This window comes from Olea europaea, unplaced genomic scaffold (assembly GCF_002742605.1).
Source record: "Olea europaea var. sylvestris unplaced genomic scaffold, O_europaea_v1 scaffold2606, whole genome shotgun sequence".
Classification (NCBI taxonomy): Eukaryota; Viridiplantae; Streptophyta; class Magnoliopsida; order Lamiales; family Oleaceae; genus Olea; species Olea europaea.
This window is the reverse complement of record NW_019244379.1, coordinates 30,388-42,625: the sequence shown is the minus strand read 5'-3', so window position 1 is coordinate 42,625 and position 12,238 is coordinate 30,388. Positions and strand designations below refer to the sequence as shown.

General features: G+C 37.4%; 1 pseudogene; it reads right to left on the bottom strand.

Annotated features, from left to right (window-relative positions):
* Positions 1–11,487, bottom strand: part of LOC111383028 — a 33,561-nt pseudogene extending 22,074 nt beyond the window's left edge.
* Positions 11,488–12,238: the final 751 nt, after the last annotated feature.

The window sequence follows — 12,238 nt, the reverse complement described above, 5'->3', positions numbered from 1 at the left end:
ATAGCTCTCTTACTATGGCTAGACAAAACTCCCAAACCGAATCGAACCCGAACAGAACTGAATCGAACCGAACGGTTCTTCTTAAGTTAAATACCCAAACGGGAATCTAAATTGAGAACCTACGGGTTCATTTCGATTCTAAATTAATAACTCAAGAACCGAATGGGTACTAAATCTTCCTACTTTTTTTAATTAATTTATTTAAAAAAAAAAAAGCCAAATTCTTTTATTTTTCTAAATAAATTTGCTAACTAGTTAATTTAGCTCAAACCAAAAAATATGACTTTTTTCATTTCTAATTTTCAGTTCAAAGCCAACTTAATTAAATTAACTTAAGTTTTATTCAAATCTGTTATTCTACTGTAGTACAATTTCTACCATTATAGAGAAATCGAATTGAAGCTTGATAACGTCTCTCTTAATTATTTTAAACTCGCTATCATCCTCTTCCTGTAATTTTAACAATGAAATTTATAAAGAACTAAGCAAAAAGATACACAAAAGACACATAAGATTGAATTACGTTATTTTATAACAGCTAAATTGAACATATCATTACTTGAATTAATGTAATTTTGTAAATATTAAAAATTTAATTATAATGCGGAACCTGGGAATCGAATGGAATCGAACCCGAATAGTTCCATAAATAAATTTGGATCTGACGGTTCCACTTACTAAATATCCAAAAATTTCAGGTCCGGTTCGATTCTTGTTAGAACCGAACTGGATCGGACCGGACCGAATCAGACCATGTGCAGCCCTATCTCTAACTGTTACTATAATTGAAAACAGTAATGAATGGTACTATAAATTATGATATTTTTTATTTGAGTTTACCAAACAAGAGATGTCATGAAATTAGTGAAAAATCCACCAAAAGCAAAATCATCCTATACAAAATTGATTCAGAGCTCGACTAGTTCAATTTTCGATTTTCCAAACAGACGTGAAGTTATTTTATGATCCAGCCAACCACCATGAGTGCACATATATTAATGCAGGGCACCAATTTGCAGTGACGTAATTCTAATTGACTTGTATTTGTTAATATAAGGATTCAATCACAAGCATGCCATATGATTGTGGCATCAGAATTATGGACCAAAAAACACAATTTGCAAAGTTAAAACCCCACATATCCAGTGCATTCATCTGCATGAAAGGTAACATAAGCAAATTTGCTCATTAAGCCCCCTGTCTAGTACATGCATGTATATATGCGCAAGCAAACAATGAATCGGTTAATCTTTTCAAAAGGGCACACATAATACAGCAGCAACAGGCCGATATTACGCATATGTAAGTGAGTAATTCTATTTCTTGTTTCCATTTTTGTCAGTCTCCAAATAAACCATCACTAGCAGAAAACTTCAAATGGAAACAATAAAGTTGAACCATAAAAAAACTTGAAAAGGAAAACCTGACAACTTGAAGCTACTTACAGAAGAATTCAATTCCAGGATAAATTTCATATATGATGTCAACAAACTTAAGAATTTAATGTTTATTAGCATCTCAGGAGCCCAATATATAGAGCCTGATAGACAGGCACATGCACACATGAATGACAAAGATTGACAAATACAATAAATTCTATAATAATAATTATGGTAAAGGCAAATTAACTATTCAAAAGTTCCTCATAAAAGGATAGAGACAAGCTCGTGCGTGCATATTATTTATGGGCTAGGTTTCTTCAACTATTGCAGACTTGCTAGTTCCCACAGGTCCAGAGTTCAAGCTGATTACTACATAGTCATAGAGAACATAATGAAATATTTCACAGACTAAGCTAGAAGAATAGCTACCTGTCAGAAGCCAAAATACAAACAAGATTCCAAGAATTTATTTTTACATGTATGTCAAAATATTACCATTCACTGTGGTTCAAAGTAACCTAGTAAGCAGTAATAATCAAGGTTTTCAGAAAAATATATTCCTTATTCGGAGTCTTAATCAGCTGTTATCGCCATAATGTTGGTATATTATGGTAACCACCACATAAACAATGAATTCATAGTTCAACTTTTCACAGGTTGAATTACTTCAACAAGAACGTGCTTCAGAACATCACATATATAAGGAGGACCACATTTCTTCTCATAATTCCTCCATTTTATTTTCTATTTTTTTTTCTTGATCATGTGGGGGCAAACATACAGCATGCATGAAAGAATATCCACCTCATAAAAAGCAGAAGAAGGCCCATAGTACGATTAGGTATCCACCATGTGAGGGTGGTTTAGGAATAAATGTTGATCTTAGCTTTGGCATTGTTGCACAAAGTGGCTGCCCTCAAATTTAACCTTACAGACACATTATACTTCAACTCTTTAATGGCACTTTATGGATTTGTATTTTTGGGTAAATTTAAGGCTTCCAAAATTGTCAACTCGTCCCCACACTTAAAAATAATTTAAGAATAGTTGTTTCAAGACATTTCATAGTTCTGGCAAAGTACTTTTGACCAGGGATGCTGTGAAAAAGACGTAGAAATATGAAGTAGAAGAATGCATACCAATGCCTCAACGCCACCTGCAGCTGCAATTGCTTCTCGATTTCTGTCATAAAGGATAAATTCCATAAAGCACCAGCAGCTTCTTGCCTGCATACCAGCGAAAAATAGCGTTTGTGTTTTCCATTCTTATGCGCAACAAGTATCCTCCAAATGAAGAAAAGCAGCAACGAAGCTACCCATGCAAAAACCATAGAAAAATGGGAACTGTTGATTGAAATTTCGATTTTAAAAATGCACCACCTGACACCATCATGAGAAGAACGAGTAAGTTGCAACAGCACCTCAAGGGCTCCCGCTTCTTGTCCAAGAGCAGCATTGTTACTATTGCTATCTCCATGAGCAGCAAAATTTCTAAGGCACGAGCCACCAGGAAAATAACAATGAATATTGGTGAGAAATTTGAAATGTAATTGTTCAATATGGAGATATCTTTTGTGCATAAAAAAGTAAACTAAAAATCCAACTGGCCATGGAGTAACATCTAAGAGTTACTAAAACCTGCTACAGTACTCCTCCAAACTAATAAAAGAATAAGGCTAGGGAATATTGTATAATGATATATGACATCACTTGCAAAGAAAGATCATTACATGGTCAAAACAAAAGAAAAAAGGCTTCTCAAAGGAAAAGACAGAGTGCAACGGAGACTTTCTAGATATTATAGCTGAAATGAGGTAATAAGCTATTCAGCAATTTCACTTAAGACTCCAGTACCATATATTGGAAAGGATTTGGAAATAAATAATTTTTCTTTTCAGAATCAAAATATTGGAAGGCTTGACAAACTTCATTTTTCAAAATATGGTGAAACTATCAACCTTCAACATACGTAAGCTCTTCATATGAAAAAACAAATTACATTTTACATATATGGAGGAGGGGACCAATGCAACAAGGCATAAGCAAAAGTTGGTGTAGCCCTCACATAAAGAAAAAAAGTACAAAGAAGCTCTAATAGAAAGCAAATATGTCATGACAAGTTAACTTAAAAGGGGTAGAGTTAGGCAGCCCAAGATCATCTGATCCTAGTAAATCATAATTGTTTCTGAATTCTTGCATGGAAACATTACTATTTCTTGATTTCCTAACTACTAGTTGTATAATGAATGATAGTCCTCTAACATAGTGATGGTAGACACACACGTGAATAGTCTGGTTCTTTTAAATTATTATTATTATGAGAAATCTCAACCTGCTCTTGAGCTCCTTTAACCTTGCAACTCCTGGCCAAAGTTACTAAAGCAGGTACTCCGCCCGCTGAAGCAACTTCCATGCTGCACTTATAATCCGCTGCCAAGTTTGCTAACGCACCTGCAGCACGTTCCTGAAATCAAGAAAAGAACCAGGCATTAGTGCTTGAGCACTGTAAAGCAACTCAGTTAGAAAGGATTCAATTACTGGGCGTTATAATCACATAAAACTACTCAAAAACTTCAATACGTGTGACACATACCAAAAGTCCTTCACCGCCAGCAGTGCCAGACCACTTAAAGATAAGATTGACTAGAGCTTTTACAGCACCAGCTTCAGAAATGACAATCTGGAAGCAGAATTTGATTTATCATTATTTTAAAGAAACAGCATAAATAAAATGAAAAAGATCTAATATAAACAGAAGAGAAACAACCTTGTGCTCTTCACTAACGGAAAGGTTCCAAAGTCCTCCAGCAGCCTCTTCAGCAACCAGCCTGTTCATAAAACTAGCCAGAGTTTTCATCTTGATCCCTCCTTCCTCTGCTACAGCTTTTGCAACATAGGCATGCTCTGATAAGTTTACTAAAGCCTGCACATTTTAAGAAAATTTATAGCATGTCTTGGGGTAATTTGAAGTGCTTATACATAGATAAAAAAGTGGGCAGTGAGTTGTGGCCTGTGGGCCCCATAAAACGTGTCATAAAAGTAGTTCGCCAGTTCAAATTATAATTTAAGCAGTGCCAAACATGCATTTAACATGAATCGGTTTTTAGGCATTATAAATGATGAATAATCTTAAAAACACAACTAATGATTACTATCTTTCAACTTCTACAGGAAAGAATGCTAAGCAAAATATTAACAAGATCGTAGGATAAATTTGATCGTCTGACCTCCATCAGACTAAAATAAAACAAAAGAAACTAACTGCTCAAGAAAATTAAACTAAATCATGAGACTGAAAATTATGGGTCTAGAACCATTTATTCTACTCTTACCTTCGCAGCTTCTGCTTGTGGCCCTTCCTGCCATGAGGCCCATGACCTAGCAAGGTTTAGAAGAAGACGTATACCTCCAACTTGAGTAAATGCTTCAGCCCTTCGAGGGTCTATAATGCCATTTTCATCATCAATGACAACAAAAGTATCAAGAGCTGTGGCCGCTCTTTCTTGAACTTCCTCCTCTGCACTCTGCAAGAAACTAAGCAACAGCGAGGTGCCTTGGTTGAGCCAAAAATTATCCAAACCTGGAGGGTTGATCTCTGATATTCGTAGAAGTGCATAGCAGAGGGTCCATTCCAGCCACTTCATCACCCCATCTAATTTCCTATCCTTAATATTCATATTTCTCCAATCCAAGAAAACATTCCTCTCATTCTTTGAAGTATCAGCAAATAGTGATGCGACTCCTTTAAAATTGTCCGTAGAGACGGCAAACAGAACTTTACCTTTATAATTGTTACCTGAAACAAAGGTGGCATATTCCTCAAGTGCTCGGCAATTTAAGGCGCACAGGACCTTCAAACCGTGCCATGATTTTGACAGTCCTATAACAGCATTAGGGGTAATATCTTGTTGGGCTTTCCCTCCACTTGAGGGACTTGCTCTAATATTAGCCCACCAAGGCCTTGACCCATTTAATGGTCCATTTTAATATCCAAATTAAATGTACAAATATAGACAAGCTGAAAAATGGGGCTGAATTAATTACATTCCAAAAAGGGCAAGTCCATTTTCTTTACGGCATTTCCGTTCTTTTTGCCAAATGATGGGGTCTTGTTTGTAGTGCGATTTACCTGAAATTTCAATATGTTATTCTTGGCAAAGATACCTACATTTTGACTAGAGCTGATCGTCGATACTCTTCTCCATTTCTCTGGGTTCTACACATTAGTCTAGTGAGATTTTCTCCTTATTATTGTGTGTATTTATTTTGGATGATGTTGTTGTTGATATTCAAGAACTACATGTGTTCTTGATGTATTGGTAGCCTCTAGATTGTGTTCTGGAGAGAGTTAATTGTATATCCCATTATTTTATAGTGGAAGGATTTACTGAACTAGGTCCCGAGGTTTTACCTTCACGTTGAAGGGTTCCCCTAGTGAACAATTATTGGTGTTCTTATCTTTACATTTCTGCCAGTGTGTGTGAGTTGGAGCCGGTGTTATTTTACTACCATTATTAATTCTGCATAATAGAGGATTGTGATATTATATTCTGCTGCGTGGTTGTGTTAATTGGTTCAACCCCCAACAAAGTGGTATCAGAGCTTTGGTTGAGTATCTGTGATTATTGTGAGAATTAAAACGGAGGATTCGGCTAGTGGCATGGTTAAACTCACATCTTCAAATTATTCTATTTGGAAGACTAGGATGAAGGATATTTTGTATTGCAAAGATTTGTTCGATCCCATTGAATTGAATGGCAAGCAACCCAATTCTAAAACTGATGAGGATTGGAAGAAATTGAATAAAAAGGCTGTTGAACAAATTAGGCAGTGGGTTGATCAGAGTGTCTTCCATCATATAGCTAAAGAAGTAGATGCATACAGTCTTTGGCAGAAATTGGAAGGTCTTTATGAAAGAAAGACAGCACAGAACAAGGCCTATGTGATCAGAAGGCTTGTGAAATTAAAGTACAGGGATGGTAATAGTGTTGTATAGCACTTAAGTAGCTTTCAAGAGTTGTTGAATGAATTGACTACCATGAAGCTTACACTAGATGGTGAGGTGCGGGCTTTACTTTTGTTGAGTTCATTACCAAATAGTTGGGAAACTTTAGTTGTTTCTTTGAGTAATTCAGCTCCGAATGGTGTGATCACTGTCAACATGGTGAAAGACAGTATGTTTAATGAAGAAGCCAGAAGAAATGAGCAAGGTGCGTCTTCTAACTCTGAAGCACTTGTTACGGAAAGAAGGGGGAGAAACTAAAGCAGAAAACCTTATGGTGATGACAGTAGTGACAAGTCTAGAAGAAGATCAAAGTTAAGAAAAGGGATAAAATGTTATCATTGTGGCAATCTGGGGGATCTTAAAAAGGAGTGTAGAAAATGGAAAAGAGAATAGTTAAAATTGAAAGGTGAAGAACAAAAAGAGACTGCAGTAGTTGTATCTGATGCAGAGGTGTTTGTTGCTTGTGATGAAGCATTTGCTAGCCTTTCATGCCAGGATTCTACGTGGATAGTTGATACAGGAGCTTCTGTTCATATTACTCCACGTAGGAATTTCTTTTCATCCTATACCAGTGGTGATTTTGGTTGGATCAGGATGGGAAATGAAGCTAAAGCAAGAATTGTTGGTATGGAGGATGTACAATTGGAAACTAGCATTGGTAGCAAGTTATTTATTAGGGGTGTCAAACATGTTCCTGATATGCGCTGCAACTTGATTTCTGTTGGAAAGTTTGATAAAGAAGGCTATCATAATCACCTTGGAGATGGTTCTTGGAAACTTACAAAGGGTTCTTTTGTTTTAGCAAGAGGGAAGAAGACTAATGGTCTCTACAAAACAGAAGCAAAACTAATTCACGAAAATGTGAATATTGCTGAAAATGAAGTCTCTACTGAGCTATGGCATAAGCGGCTTGGTCACATGAGTGAAAAGGGACTTCAAATTCTTACTAGAAAGAAACTCCTACACAACATGAAAGGTACATCACTAATCCCTTATACTCATTGCTTAGTTGGTAAGCAAACTAGAGTTGCATTTCATAGATTCACTTGATCTAGTAAGACTCACATTCTTGATTTAGTGCATACTGATGTTTGCATGATGCAAAGTAAATCTCTAGGTGTTGCATTGTATTATGTTACATTTATTGATGATCACTCTAGAAAAGTGTTTGCATATTCTTTGAAGTCTAAAGATTAGGTGCTGGAAGTATTTAAAGACTTTCATTTGAAAGTTGAAAGGGAAACTGGAAGACGGTTAAAATGTGTCAAAGCAGATAATGGTGGTGAATACAGAGGGCCATTTGAAGAGTACTGCAGAAGACATGGCATCAGGCTTGAGAAAACTGTTCCAAAGACCCCACAACAAAATGGGGTGGCAGAAAGAATGAACATGACTATTTGTGAGAAGATCAGATGTATGCTCTTTCATGCGAAATTGCCTAAGCACTTCTGGGCTGAGGCAATGAGGACAGCAGTTGACTTGATTAATCCTTCTCCATCAGTTCCTTTGAATGGTGATGTTCCACAAAGCTTTTGGATAGAGAAAGATCTATCTCTTGATCACTTGAGAGTTTTTGGCTGTCGGGTATCTGTTCATATTCCTAAAGATGAAAGGTCCAAACTGGATAGCAAAGCAAAACAGTGTATATTCTTGGGTTATGCACATGAAGAATTTGGGTACAAATTGTATCCAGTGAACAAAAAGATTATCAGAAGCAGAGATGTTGTATTCTTTGAGAATGAAACCATTGAAGATTTGGATAGGACTAAGAAGTCAAATACAGTCAATGAAGAATAAATCAGTTCAGTTCCACATGTACCACTACCAGACCCTGTGGTAAATGATGATCACAGAGAAAATGTGCAAGAAGAAAATGACACTATAGGAGATAGATTTGATGAAGCCTCTACACAGGGTAATGTAGAACCAGATCAAATTCAAGAGAATATTTCTCTTAAGGTGTCAACTGAAGAGGGGTTGAAAAGATCTATTAGAGAGCGCCAGCCTTCTAAGAAATACTCCAGTAATGAATATGTGTTACTTTCTGATGGTGGAGAGCCAGAAAGTTATCAGGAGGTTCTGTTACATGATCAGAAAAATGAGTGGTTAAAAGCTATGCAAGAAGAGATGAAATCTTTGCATAAGAATAGCACCTATGATTTAGTAGAGTTGCCTAAAGGCAAGAGAGCACTTAAGAACAAATGGGTGCTTAGACTAAAAGTTGAACCACATAGCTTGCAGCCAAGGTACAAGGCAAAGTTGGTTGTGAAGGGGTTTGGTCAGAAGAAAGGTATTGATTTTGAAGAAATCTTCTCACCTGTGGTTAGAATGTCTTCAATCCGAGTTGTGTTAGGATTGGCAACCAGTATGAGTCTGGAGATTGAACAACTTGATGTGAAGACCGCTTTCCTCCATGGTGACCTTGAAGAGGAAATATACATGGAGCAGCCAGAAGGATTTACAGCTAAAGGTAAAGAAAATCTTGTATGTAGATTGAAGAAAAGCTTGTATGGCCTCGAGCAGGCACCGAGACAATGGTACAAGAAATTTGATTTGTTCATGGTCGAGCATGGGTACACCAGAACAACTTCTAATCATTGTGTGTTTATAAAGAAATTCTGTGATGGGGGATTTATTATTCTTTTGCTCTATATGGACGACATGTTGATTGTAAGTCGTGACACTGAAAAAATTAAGAAGTTGAAAAGGGAGTTGAGCAAGTCCTTTGAAATGAAGGATTTGGGACCTGCAAATCAAATCCTCGGTATGAAAATCTCTCGTGACAGGAAGAATGGGAGATTATGATTATCACATGAAAGTTATATCGAGGGGGTATTACACAGGTTCAATATGGACAAGGCAACACCAGTTAGCTCTCCACTTGCAAGTCATTTGAAATTGAGTTCAAAACAAAGTCCTTCAAGTGAGAATGAAAATGAAGAAATGAAGAATGTGCCTTATGCATCAGTTGTGGGTAGCTTGATGTATGTTATGGTATGCACAAGGTAAGACATTACTCATTCTGTTGGAGTTGTCAGTAAATTTCTTTCTAATCCTGGAAAAGAACACTGGGCAGCAGTGAAATGGATTATCAGATATCTTAGGAGGAGTTCTAAGATATGTTTATCTTTTGGCACCAGCAAACCCAAGCTTGTTGGGTTCACAGATGTAGATATGGCTGGTGATGTAGACTCTAGAAAGTCTACCTCTGGGTATTGGATCACTTTCTCAGGGGGAGCAGTCTCATGGCAGTCAAGACTACAGAAATGTGTTGATCTGTCTACCACAGAGGTTGAGTACATAGCCATCACTGAAGCTAGCAAGGAGTTGCTATGGATGAAGAAGTTCTTACAAGAGCTGGACTTAGAGCAAGAGAAGTATATACTCTATTGCGATAGTCAGAGTGCCATCCATCTCAGTAAGAATCCAACTTTCCACTCAAGATCCAAACATATTGAAGTGAGGTATTATTGGGTTCTAGATACACTGGAGATGAGGAAGTTACAGCTTGAGAAAATTCATACTGACGAGAATAGTTCAGATATGATGACAAAGCCGTTGCCTATGGAAAAACTACAAGTATGTAGAACAAAAGCGGGTTTGGTGGAGTCCTTCGCGTAGTCGGGAGGGGGAGATTTGTTGGGCTTTCCCTCCACTTGAGGGACTTGCTCTAATATTAGCCCACTAAGGCCTTTACCCATTTAATGGTCCATTTTAATACCCAAGTTAAATGTACAAATATAGACAAGTTGAAAAATGGGGCTGAATTAATTACATTCCAAAAAGGTCAAGTCCATTTTCTTTACTGAAGCAGAGAGTTACGCGAGAGAGAAACTTACGGCATTTCAGTTCTTCTTGCCAAATGATGGGGGCTCGTTTGTAGTCCGATTTACCTGAAATTTCAGTATGTTATTCTTGGCAAAGATACCTACATTTTGACTAGAGCTGATCGTCGATATTCTTCTCCATTTCTCTGGGCTCTACACACTAGTCTAGTGAGATTTTCTTCTTATTATTGTGCGTATTTATTTTGGATGATGTTTTTGTTGACATCCAAGAACTACATGTGTTCTTGATGTATTGGTAGTCTTTAGATTGTGTTTTGGAGAGGATTAATTGTGTATCCCATTATTTTATAGTGGAAGGCTTTACGGGATTAGGTCCCGGGGTTTTACCTTCACATTGAAGGGTTTCCCTAGTGAACAATTATTGGTGTTCTTATCTTTACATTTCTACCAGTGTGTGTGAGTTGGAGCCGATGTTATTTTACTGCCATTATTAATTTTGCATAATAGGGGATTGTGATATTATATTCCGGTGCGTGGTTGTGTTAATTGGTTCAACCCCCAACATATCTGTTCTACAAATATCTAAGCCTGTCAAGTGAGGCAGCTTTTTCCAGTGCTGTAATACCATACCCCACCTAATATTGCATGTCCCTGCAACAGAGAGGAAGCGAACTGATACAACATTTCCCATAGCTATCTCATTGACTTTTCGACAGTCAATGAATCCAATATCCATCAAGTTTGGACAATACTTTGCCAAAGCATTGATAGCATCTACATCAATTTCACGTATACCCGTGAGCCTGAGTTTTTGCATTCGGGGACAACAACTAGCAATTGCTTTTAGTGCATCACTGCTGATCCTTTCACATAAATATGGCTTAAGCTGAAGGCACTCTAGTGCTTCATGTCGAGTAGCAAGCACAGATAACGAAGCATCCGAAATTTTCCAACAACCTCGACACTAATTTGACGCAAACTCCGAGCTTGAAGGCTAAGAATCGAAGTTTTTGAAGATACGCACATTGAGAGGCGAGCGAAGCAGCTACTAAAGCATCGCACTTGTGGGGCCTTAAATCCAATACCTGCCACAAGCATTGAGATTTACCTAGAACTCTCCATGTCCGGCAGGTTGATGACAAGCTCGCATGATCACGATAGTTCAGACATGAAAAAAGCTGAATAACTGTATCATCAGACAATCTAGTCCAATCAAGCATGTCTTTCATCTCAGAACTCAGCTTATCTACCTCCTGGCCTAACCCTTCCACTGTGCCCCTCCTTTCCACCCTCCTCCACACGATTCGACTCATACTTCAACCAATGTACAAGATGAAGCTATTCCACCAGGGTTTAAAGCCAGAAGCGAGACACAAAATGGTAACACTACTACTCGATGATGATGCCAAACAAAGTAAAACCTGAGAATTTTAATTTCCTGAAATGTTAAAACCATGAACAGCCATCCCAGGACCGAATCTACTTAAATTAAACAAGAAAAATTCATATAGAACGCCTTTGACCTGAAACCGCCAAAATTCAATAATTAGTGGTCGATTTTGAGAAGTCCAACTTTGTTGGGAAAAGACCTCCCAGAGATAGCCCAAGATCAAACAAAGTTTGACAATGTGAAAAATTTCAAACCACTTCAAGAACAAGAAAATGAGGAAGAAATGATTTCAATGGAATAAATGAAGAAGAACGTATTTGGATTACTTGAACAAGCCTCAAGTTAATCTCCAAGAAAGAAAATAACTTTAAATTTATACCCAAGATGAACAACCTCAATCTTGTAAAATTCTATCCAAGTTTTCTCTCAATTTTCTCTCTAAAATTGGGCTAAGTCTTGTGCTTTTTGAAGGAGGAAAAAACTGGCCATATATATCCCCAAGAGTGGCGCCTAGGCGCCATTCACTTCCTCTTCAACTCTTCTTCTTCAACTCCTTCTCTTATCACAATTCTCCACCTCGTACATCATTTGATAGACCTCAAATTTTGGACAAACACAAGAAGAAGTAGTAAGCACCAAAACTCGGCTGCACCATTCAAACCATGGTTGCCTAC